The 12173-nt window shown below is 35.1% G+C and overlaps 1 long non-coding RNA gene across 1 annotated transcript; it reads right to left on the reverse strand.

Moving 5' to 3' along the window:
- Positions 1–6549: 6549 nt before the first annotated feature.
- On the reverse strand, positions 6550–12148 carry LOC109285735 (uncharacterized). The gene is made up of 4 exons (XR_002093566.2): positions 11979–12148; positions 9505–9600; positions 8612–8749; positions 6550–6940 (listed from the first exon to the last, which is right to left on the reverse strand). It is a non-coding gene; the product is annotated as an uncharacterized LOC109285735 (long non-coding RNA).
- Between the last annotated feature and the right edge of the window lie 25 nt (positions 12149–12173).

A 12173-nucleotide genomic window follows, 5' to 3' on the forward strand; every position in this document is an offset into this window, starting at 1 on the left:
TCCCCTACGCCTTCTGCAACACATCACAATGTCAGAGAGGAAGCTACATCAGAGATATCCAGTCCCTGTTCTGGCCCCTTAGTTGGACTTTCCTAACTTTCAACATGACAGGAATGCATGCGTTAACAAACAATATTTAGGATTTGATCCTGAGAGCTATGGATCACCTTCTCATCCTCTACTCCCAACCAGGGCTGGATTAATGCATAGGCAAGCTAGACACATGCCTAGGGCTCTGAGCTGTGGGGGCCCCGGTCCTTCCCTTCCCAGCACCAGCACGAATGGCCCCATCCACCTCCCTTCCCTTCCCCTCTGCCAGCCTCACCAGCATGGTGGCTACTTCCTAGCGGCAGCTTTGAGGGGTTCTGCTCCCTGTGGCTGGCAGCGCCAGGGTGTGGAGGGGGGCCTCGACCAGCCTGGGGCCATGAATTTGTTTGTGTAGGGCCCCAGGCTGGTAAAAGTAGCCAAAAATAAAAAAAATTAAAGCCAACAATTAAGTAAATGCCAGTGCTGTGTATTGTTTTTATCCTTAAAATTTAGGATAGAAATTCTAGAGAGAGCATTAGAATGGCAGGCACAAATTAAAAATATTATTCTCTTTAGAATCAAAGCCAATCCAATTTTTATTTAGGTCAAAATTAATTTTATAGGAATAAATAATTATTTGGCTAGCACTGACAATGTACAATATACACATTTGTTATACATAAACAAAGACAGCCCTTGCCAGAAAGACACTGTAGTTTAATAAATCCATAAAATGAAGGCAAAACATCCAGGGAAATCCAGTGCAGAAGCTAAGAGATCTGGGTGTTTGAAAGTTTAATTTTCTTCTTCCTTGTCTTCTTTTCCCCAGCACTTTCTGTTAGGCTTAATCAACTGAAGATCAATGTTTCACAATGCTGGTTCCATGTAAAGCTCCTTCAAAAAAAGACTTTAACCATATCCCCCAACTCACATACAGAAAAAGTCACATTTTCCCGACTTGCTCATTTTGGTCTACATTGATAATTTCAGGATGCATCAACTGAATCTTCTCAGAGAAAATACTGAAAGGCAGGGTTAGAGACATTCTTCGTACAATGATGGGTTACATCTCATTCATTGCCGCTAAAAGAGAGAAGGAAAAGGGGAAGAAGGGGATCAGAAGAGAGACTAAGACAGAAGAGAGCAAGGGAAATGTAGATGCAGTAGCTAGAGAAAGAGAACAAAAGGAGAAATAACAATAGGGAATGCCCAAAACATGACTCTCCCTAGCTTTGTACAAATAAGCCATACACAAAACTACAGTACCTTAAAATCTGGAATAAAGCCACATATCCTAATTGTTCTTTTTCAGCTTTGAAATGCTTTTCTGTGTGTAATTTTCTTCTGTCTTTTAGTCCCCATGTTTCTCTTTCATGTTTTTCTCCCCATTTGTCTTTTTTCTCCTTTTTCCATTTACTCTCTCTCCCTCTGTTCTGCTTTTCTCTTTGTTCCTTTCTCCTTGCTCCCTGGTGTTTGCTTCTGTCTCTGTTCCTCTTTCTTTGTGCTTCTACTGTCTTTCCTTTTTTTATTTTTGTTCTTGGTTTCCAGTGTTGCTTCACCATGTATTTTCACTGAACCGTTAAAAAAAGAGACACAAATGTAGAAAAAACATTTTTTTCTAATCCTGCATATCCGTGTCCATGTGCTAGGTCTCTCTGTTAGCTTTAAAATACACACAGGGAAACCACTTGTACTCCCATGTGTTTTAAGACTACCTACAGTAACACAGTGTCATAAAAGCATATGGGAAGGGAAGTTATTTGACTCCTTCCAACAGGTGGGCAACATTTAACAAGGTCAAGGGATAACTGGCCTATGGGCATTAGTTTTGCCAGCCCTGCCACAGGGATCACACAGTTGAATTGCTTTCACCTGCCTAACACTTTGCAATTAGCCATTTATAAATGTCAGGTCATGAAGTCTGAACTGATCTTGAATTCAAAGGGTGAATGAATAAGGCTAGCAACAAATAATCATATCTCTTTTCCTGCCCCTGCTCTATTTTCAAAGTAAGTAGGTGTTTCCCAGACACAAGAGCATAGTGAAAATCTTTTGTTTTCCATTGCCCAGAATAAAACAGCATCACGACGTACGCTGTTGCAGACCACTCAGTCCTCTGGCTGGCAGCTTCCTTCTTACAGCAAATGCACAGCATCTACCTAGACTACAGCACGGCTGGATTCACTACTTTGGGGTTCAAAATGCCCCTTGATAACACTGTCTGCTATGAGACTAACTTCATGCTAAGTGTCTGTGAGCTGGTTGCTCTTGTTGTACACATTTTGACAGTCCCTCAAATGGCCTTCATGGACTGCCAAAGCACCTGCTCCAGTGCAACCTGTCTTTTTGGCAGCAGCAAGCACCAATATCCTCCTCTGTTCCAGTATTTTTTTTCTAACACCATACATGTAAAAAAAAATGTAGTCAAGTGAAAGGAAGCATGTGGTGCCCAGCTTTATTGGACATTGTGCCTAGACTTTCTGCCGAAGAAATTACATTTGCATTGCTATACAGGCTGACTACATAAACTGTTACTGCCTGGCACCTATGTTTGAGGGCAAAGGTCCAACTAACTCATGAGTGGGCATTATGCCACGTGAACAGATGGGCACATGGATTGATAGGCAAGCAACTATGGGCCAGATCCTCAGGTTGTTGCTCACTTTTCGCACAGGAAACCTTGCACTGACTTCAGGGGAAGTTTGAGTACAAACTCTGTAATGGCTATAGTATTTGGTTATTTAAAAGTATGCCGTCAATAGGTATTGAGAACAAAATTCCTGACAGAGAAGTTCAGGTGACTCCCAGTGAATGTCTGCCACAAACTTATGCAGCCCCTATATTGTTACGTGTGCTGTGCTACATATGAACATATTGGAATTCACAAGGAGTATCTCACATTTACTGTTAATAAGGAATAAGACATTAAATCTTTTGTTAAGAGAAAGGAGCTTTAAATGAATAATTTCACCATTTAAATAAAGTACTAACTTTCTTAACCTTGTAAGGAGAAAAGGAGGTAAGATATACTTTTTCAGGATCTACTTTCTATTTTACATTTAAAATTATACAATTATATGAATACAAATACCATTTAGTATTTCAAACTCTTCACAAGTGAAGAGTGACATATACTGAATATTTTTATTTTGTATTCATAAAAGAACAAAAGAAACAATATTGCATCACTTTGTAGAAGACCCCCATTTCTCAGCTTCTAATCTTAAAATGTATGTTCACCTAGAGCTCCTTGTAGAGTTAAGGGGAATGTGGGGTGAGCAAACAATGTAGATGTAGTCCCTACATCTCAATGACACACCAATGGTGTTAACTCTTTTTATATCCTCAGCAATTTGATCTGCTATAAAAATACAGGCCTCTAACAAATCCAAATTGTAGAAAAATCCTTCATTTCCCTTGGATTCAACTCTGTATTTCTACCTCTCTCCATGTTATCTTCTCTACTATATCAACCATCCCTTGTATTAACTAACACAAAAAAACTGCAAACCAGACCCTGACATTTTTGTTTTTTATGTAATGATGTTCTCTTGCCTTGTGGCTCTCGTTAGTAGACATTTTGACAGATACTGACAGATCTGCAAACAAATATTCAACAACATGGGCTCGATCTTGGACTGCTTTCTCAGACAACATTCCTTTTGGATTTCATTAGTTTCGCCTGAATGTAGATTTCAGGATCAAGTCCTATGTATATATTTTTCCCAGTTTTAAGAGATCAATGTATTTTTATGACAACTTTAAAGTTAGTATTACATTTTGCTTCTACAGTATAAATAAATTGTTAAAAAAATACTAAATAGATATAATAAAGTTAATATAAAAGTTTATTTTCATGGGTGTCAACACAATCATATTCTACAGTGTTTACTAACAAAGAAAAAAAGCAATATCCAGGGGTTTCATTTTATTTCTTCCATCACCTAAGGCCTAATACTATTGGGTACAAAAAGATTAGGGTATCTGATGATTCCTATTGATTGAAATGTGGTGCTAGGATGCCAGTATCCTCAAGAGCAATTGATTCTTCCTGTATCACTATCCCACTGCTTATTGACCTAATTCACCAACAAACCATTAGCTTTCTCTCACAAACAAATAAGTCTTGCATAAAATAGCACACAAACAAAAAGTATTCTTTCAGTGGCACTGATAATTTATTACATTTAGGTTCAGCCTGAGTCTGCTTTCTCATCTTCACCATCACTTAACTGTAACAATAGGAAAAAGCTTTAACTGTATTTTTAAATCAGTTATGTGCTGAAATACACTTATATAAAGAGTGGACACAACCCTTACCCAAGCAAAATTCCATTAAGTGGAACTACTTGTCTATGCATCTTTTTATAATGGTTACAGCATTTTCCAACAGGTACCTTGAGTCTAATGAACGGACCTAATGATTTAAGAGTCTATTCATGTGTTTAAGTGTTTGTAGAATCTGGGCATACAAGCTCAGTAGCTGTGTGGGAAATGCTAGGCACTGGAATTCACATATGTTGTTACATAATTTTAAGAAAGCAAAGCCATTTTATTAAAAAAAAAATAATTGTCTCTATGTACAAAATTGTTTCAGTACAAGGGCCTGATCCTGCATCCCCTGAAGGCAATAGGACCAAAACAGAGCTTCCAAGTGACTAGTCTTCTCTTACTAATATAGTTTTAAACTTTCATGCGGAATTAAAAGTGGTACATCCAAATTTATAACTGTTGACACTATCAAACCAAAATACTTGTAGCCCTATATAACTTTTAAAACAGTATCAGGCTTAATGGATATTGTAGTTCCCCTTTAAGTCATTTTTTCTATTGCCATTATCCTGTTTTACCTGTCATTCTGTCCTCTTACTGAAGGTCACCCTAAGTCTTTGTCAGGAAGGGTGGCATATAAGTGAAACAAATAAATAAATGTAAGTGTTTAAAGAAAATATCAGTGTGGTGTGGTGGTCAAACTAAATATGCATTTGTTTCTGCTTATACAAGGATAATTAATTAAAATAACTAATATGGGCCAGATCCTCCTGGCAGAAATCAAGGTAAGTAACTTCAAAGGAGCTGTAGAACCACTGAGCTTTAAGTAAAATAATTACATTTTCTAAATATTGCTCAGGCATTTTTCACTAGTTGTGACAGAGTTTTGCTTGCATAAGGGCAGCACAATTCTATTGATCTTTTTTTACTGGTTTTAAACTGCTTTTCACTTTGTATCTAAGCACCATTTGGGGCTCACAGTCAAACAAATGTTTTAATTAAAAAATGAAATTCAGTGCTGTTAATTCTACAAAATATAATAAAGCTTAAGTCTGACACTGGCTATAATATTTTCCACTTTCTTACTGTTGTCAAGATACATATGCTGTCTTTGTGGATCTAATACAAATACTTTTCCTGTATGACACTGCTTAATCTTTCATGTTAATGGAAGTACAAATATTATAGCAAACATCTCTTTAAGTGTTGGATTATAGATAACTCATTCTGTTTGTATTTTTAGTATTCATCTACCTTGATAAGAAACTAACTAAATGCAGAGTTAAGAAAAACACATTTCTGTTTGTTATATAAACACAAAAATATTTTAGCAGCTTGGCCCCATGCTAACTCACATTTTAGTGGCATGACATTAAACACCTGGATACAGAGTCATATCTAAAACATGTTGCCTTAATTTCCTTTGAGGTTTATCTATTTTTACTTACATTTGCTGAATGTCAACTTATAAAAATTACTCCTTTTTGCTCTTCTATACACATCCCTAGTATTAATCTGACAGACTATGAATGCTCCTTGACAACAGTCATCACAGAGCACAATATCCTCTCTATATGCTTCTAAAAGTGAAGCTATGATCTTTGCAATAAGAAGGTATAAACAGGTAAAGTAAGACTGGTTTAAAACACTGACAGGTTTTGTTTAAAACACTGGCAAGTCTTACAATTTATCTGACTTGTTTCTAAAAGCACTTGCAAATGAGAATTTTTGTCAGTAGAACTAAAACATACAGAAAGTTAAACGTAAAGAACAGTTTCTCACTGCATTGAAAGTAGGTGTATGATGGAACCCTGCTTGGGAAGCATAAATTATGTAGAGACAGATATGTCTAAAAATATTTCATAATTGTGGCTGGATCATAACAAAAATGTCAGTATTAAAGTCTACTGTAATTAAATATGTCTTGTTTACAAGTATAAAATAAAATATGAAACTAAGAAAGAAGTCTTTCTTATCATTCTTTATCAGAATTGCAAGCTATGTTAATTTACAATACAAAACTAAATTTTACATCAATTAAATCAGTATTCCTGCTAAAGCAATGAGATTTCTTGTGTTTTTCCGTTCAGCGTTAAAGGTGCGTAGGCCTTATTTATAAATCTACATCATTCTGATCAAACACGCTAGAGGATTATCTTGACGAGAAAAGCCAATACAAAACAGTCTTCATTAAGCCTGCTTTGTTTGTTTGTAAGAAAAACAGCAGACAGAGAATGCAATAAATGGTGATTCACTTTATTGGCAGGATTTTCAAGTAATGTTGCAACTCACAAAAACAGAGCCACTATTACACAAATTAATACTGTATATTATAATTGAGCCTCCTAACACAGACAAGGGGATCACACCTTATGTTAATTAAAATTTTTAAATAGGATCTAAGTCATGTAGGTATACATGCTCTTTCTGGGTTTTTGCTGAACATACACATTCTTAGCCTGGAATCTTGTTTTTAGCCAAATTTGTTTTAAATAGATTTAACATTTTTAGGTAAAATGAGGGAGGAAAAAAATATACCTTTATGCTTTAAAACACTTTCTGGTATTGTTCCAGTTCAGAAATTACTTTGATTCTTCAAAAGAATGAAAATTTCCAGGCTACTTCTTCCTCAGAGTATTTACTAAAAAATTAAGTCACAGAGATGTTAAGTTTAAAAACCAAATAACGCAGATGTGCAAAATATAAACATTTATAAAGATTTTTAATTTTTGTTATCTGAGCATATAGTGGAAAAGGAATTTGACTTTCTTCCTTGACAAGTAAGTATAATATGTGAACAAGTCAAAATTAAGTCAAACAAAAAATTAATAACCTTTTTTTTTCAACCAAGCCTGCCTAATTCCAGAAACATTACGTAACAGGATTTAAAAAAAATGGTTTAAGGCATAAAAGCCAAAATAAGAAATGTTAATATGTTACTAGACTCTATATAAGATATGTACTAAGCTGCAATATTATTGGTCACAGGTCACTGAAATAAGCTTTTAATGTTTCGGATGTACCGAACTCAAAAGTTCATGGATCAGAACTATTTGTGGGGAATGATTAGGTGTGTTTCATTAGAGTGACCTTTTCTATAGCTATACAATGAATTGAAGTGAAATATAGAAGGATTGTATACTTTTCCAAAAAAATTCTGGAAGAGCTACAAAAGTTTTTTTTTTTTTTAAATACATTATCACAACTGCAAATTAGCCCAACATGAAAATTGCCTAAAGGAGCCATACCAAAAAATACAGTCTAGGTTATGGCTTGGTTTATGATAATATTTTGCAACCCATACTATACATTTGTACAAGTGGTGTAGCAGAAAATTTCCTGGGCCTTTTGTGCATGTGTGTCTTTTCTTGCTTGTCATTATGATATTCATTACTATGACTGTGACTGATGTAGGAAAATAAACAGTCTTTGTCAGTTTTTCTTCCAATAGGTACCAAGTTAGCGTTGTGCTTAATGATACCTAGATATCTATTCTTCATTGTTTTTCTTTTATTATCTGTATCAAACGTTTTTAAATGAAATACACTGTATACAAAAAGGACTCATTGCTCAACTACAAGAAAGGTTCTTGGGGCATTCCCATAAACTGTGGATGAAACTCTTACTGGTATCAGTAACAATTTTGCATACCAAGGTATTACCATAGGTTATTACATCTTCTAACTTACTGGAGAAGATGACATCGATGAAAAATACAAACCTGAAGCCTTTGAGAGATACTAATCCAGCTTTTTAGAGTTCATGGAAACTACTCTGAGCATGCTAAATGATTTACCCTTTAATTTTGAACATTATTTCCATGGTTTGTTTTGATTGATGAATTATGTATAGCTGAAAAAACCTAGATTGAATGGGTTGTAGCAATTAGTGTGACTGATTAATTAATGTACAAATGGTAATGTATTTCCTTTGTACTTTGTTTTTTCAATATTGAGGTTAGTATTCTTTTAGAAAAAATAATTGATAGGCTTATAGTATATGTATGTGCCATGTATGAACAGCAAAATTGTTTGAAACTGACAATCTGTAAATCATCTTGACATCCTGTTTGCAAAGACAAAAAGTCAAGATAAGTTGGTGAGTTGATTAAATTAGAAATGTAATTCTTACAATTAAAAGAAGCAAAGGTTCTTACAATAAATATAGAATATATTAAAGATTTTCAGGTATTTATTATGCTTCTAAATAGAAACATTGTATTTACGTCTCAAGATTTTGTTAATGTAGAGATAACTCTAGTGCTTATATTTCTACAGTAGATGTCGCTACCATTTTGTGTATATTTCAATACCTTTCTTTAAGTAGGTATCCTTTATTTTATAGGTGTGATCTCTTTTCCTCTGTAATTCTATGTTCAGATTTTTGGCCTCTCCTCCATTTTATGTTATCTTCTCTCTCCTCCATTTTATGTTCTCTTTTTCCTAAGTGGCTGAAATATAGACTATAAACAGATGCTGGATATGTAAGGCTACAAAGTTATAGATATAATTATTTTCTCTCCCCTACTTTCTATGGTCATTTACTACACCTTCATGACAGAATGCAAAATGAAACTGATCAAAGACCCCTGTCCCCCAGGGCTTCAGAGGTTGTATCTCTAGTGACATTCACTTTGATGCCAATGTATCAAAAAAGAAATATTGCTTAAAATGCTTAGCAGATTTCTAAACGTTCTTGTTTATAATATTAATACGTTATCACAGGGCCTCGTATCATAGTACACAGAATATTTGGCTTTAAGGGCCTGATCCTGCACTCAACAGGATTTTTTTCCGTTGATTTCAATAGGTGCATGACTGGGTCCTTAGTACTAACTCCTGCTTATACAATAGATTGACTAGGCAGCCCATAAGAAACTAGGAGCTAAATGTCATGATTTTCCATTTACTATACCAGTTTCGAAAAATGGTCAATACTGTAGAATTGCTTAGTTTATCTAAATTTATACTAAACAACTGACCTCAGCCCGCATCAGGAAAATTTATCTGGGAAAGATAATTAGATTTATTAATTCTAATACTAGGATGCCTAATTCTGCAATTCATATTCAGAAAAATGTCAGCAGATTCAACTACAGAATCAGGCCCCTAGCTCACTGATTATCTATCTATCTATATGTCTGTCTCGAGATATGACATTTCAACCCTTTGGTTTTTTTAATATAATCAGCTATTGGTTAATTACCTTGATATCTGTGAATTGTTCTGGTGAAATTAAAGCTGTCATTTCACTGCTGCTTCCCAGCAAGAAGTCCAGTCTGCTGAAAGCTCTGTCATCAACCTGAAAACAGAAAATGATTGTAGCATATGTCAGCAGATGAGCAGAATGGCAGACTTAGTGTATTTAATAATTTTTAAATGTAATTATAGATAATATTAGATCTAATAAGTAGTTCTATGATATTGTTGCAGATAATATCTAGTTTCACTACAATAGGAAGTATTTAGAAAAAAATATTTTTCTCAGTTCTTCAGTTTTGTTACCCTCTGAATTTGGCAGAACTGCTTGCCTAGTCAGTTTAATTGTTTCTCATGTTCTTTTGATAGCTTAACATAGCAAAGAGGAAGAAAAAATATTAGGAAATGTGATTTTAAAATCACAAAAAATACAGGGACACTCAGGAGTTCTTGTGTGCTTTTAACTCATTTTTAAAGTTGACTAGAAGAACAATTACTGACTTCAATGGATATTTTGTCTCAATAGGAAGTGTCAAATTATATATTAAAGGGGTAAGAACATTCAGCAGTGCGAGGCAACAAAAATATCATATGACATTAGTTCCTTAACTTTATTTTGTATTCAATGGTTGTTATTAATTTTACAACATAAAATTTGTATTTCATAAAGATAAGGCCCTTAAAATAAAGGACCTTAGATGAGGATCAGCCATGCGATTTGGCCCTGACATACATAAATGCCACAGGAGGAGATGATTAGTTAAATGCAGAATGTTAACTTTAAGACACTGTTGTAGCTATGTTTAAATTACAGGGTAATAAAATACAAAGCGGTAAGGTAACATTATATCAACTCCTGGTGTCTTATGAATCTGTCAGTTTACTTGGTCATAAGTAAAGAACTACCATTTGTCTAGCCACAACAGTGCTTTATACAAATGACAACATTGTTGAAAAAGTGATATTATACTTATAGTTAAAATTTGTTTTCATTCATGTTGTTTATAATCCCCTACTTCTATTGCTTACACTATACAAAAGGATACCATTTTGGTAGCTATGTTTCACTTTAGTTCATTGAGCAAAAGATAGCCAGGGGAATGTTTGATGAAATTATATTTAGCAAGCTTCATGTTACCAGAGAAAAGCTTTTAATATGTATAGATCTATTTTTTCACTCTCATATACCAATTTAATTTAGAAAGCTAAAGTGCTATATGTACAAAGTTTGCTATCAGAAAGGTATGTTTTGGTCAATTTGAAAAATATTCATAAAGGTATGAATGAGTTGAGTGGGCTCTAGTACCTAATTTTCCTTACTGTTTTAAGGACTAGATATTTCATGCAATGAAGCAGAAGTAATTTTGGCCTAAACAGAAGCAGGACTGAGCTCAGTATCTTTAGTAATCCAGAAGTGCACTGGCCCCGTGCATATATCTTAATATTATAATGGAATGCATTCATTTATGTTTAATAATAAAATGTTCAAAACAAACATTTGTGTCAGTCCATGATCCTTTGGATCTAACTTTGAGGTAAATGTGTAAAATTTCACTGTTTGCCTCTTTGGTTCTTAAAAGTATATCAAGATATGCTAAATTTAAATTAAGATTTTACACATATGAAAATTGACTACATTCATAGTTATGTTCCTACAGCAACATTATACATTTTAGAACATAAAAATATCACCTTATTTAACAGAGAATGTTAAGAGCTGAGTTATACCTATCATAAAACTTGTAATATTAAATGCTTTGACCTTTGTATGTATAAATTCTAAACCATAACGCTGTACTGATATAACTGTTTGTATTTAAATATGTGTATGTGATATGTCACATCAGATATATCCCATTGCAAATATACACACGACAGAAGTGAGGGAAGGCCCCAGTCCCCCAATCTCTCACTTAGAAGCTGAGACTAACCATAGCCTGTAAAGCCAAGTATGAATGTAAGTGCTTGCCAGATCAGGGCCTATATCTGTGTTGCCAGATTCAGATTTCCACTGTAATGAGACAGTATCAACTCAAACCATAAAATATGCTTCTTCCGTTCCAGCTATTTTTAGGCATTATTATATAAACAGGTAGGTTGTTACAGACACCTCAAACGGCCCTTTCACTACAATGTCTGTCTACACGGGATCAGTACAGTTATTCAGAAATGTATTTGCAATTCCTGTAAGGAAGGAGGCTGCACACTATACAAAAAACATCATGCAATATGCCGTAATATATGCAGCAGTAAAGAGGAGAAAAACGCATTCCCTTGGCTGCAAAGTTATTGGGAGTTCAGAGTCAGGGAAAAGACAGTTTACAGTGTGCGTGGAATTTCCTTGGCTATGCCCAGCAAATAAACCAGGGATGGTATTTACAGTATAAAAGTGTTAGCAGCTAAATGGTGTCTGATCCATGGCTGCACAGCAGATGATCTTTTTTTGTTTTGTTTTGTTTTAGAAAATGGCTTTGTTCCTACCCCGGTAAAAGAGACACAAAGACCACTGGAAAGTTGGGGGAAGTAAATACAGAGGCACTTGTGCGTGGTGTAGGGCTGGGAAGAAAGGGTAGCAGCAGCAGCAGCTCCTCTGGCTCGGGCTCTCTGGGGCTGAGATGCAATAAACTGCGGCGGCGGCGGCGGCGGCGGCGAGATCAGCTGAGCCGCGCCGTCACG

This window comes from Alligator mississippiensis, chromosome 5 (assembly GCF_030867095.1).
Source record: "Alligator mississippiensis isolate rAllMis1 chromosome 5, rAllMis1, whole genome shotgun sequence".
Lineage (NCBI taxonomy): Eukaryota > Metazoa > Chordata > Crocodylia > Alligatoridae > Alligator > Alligator mississippiensis.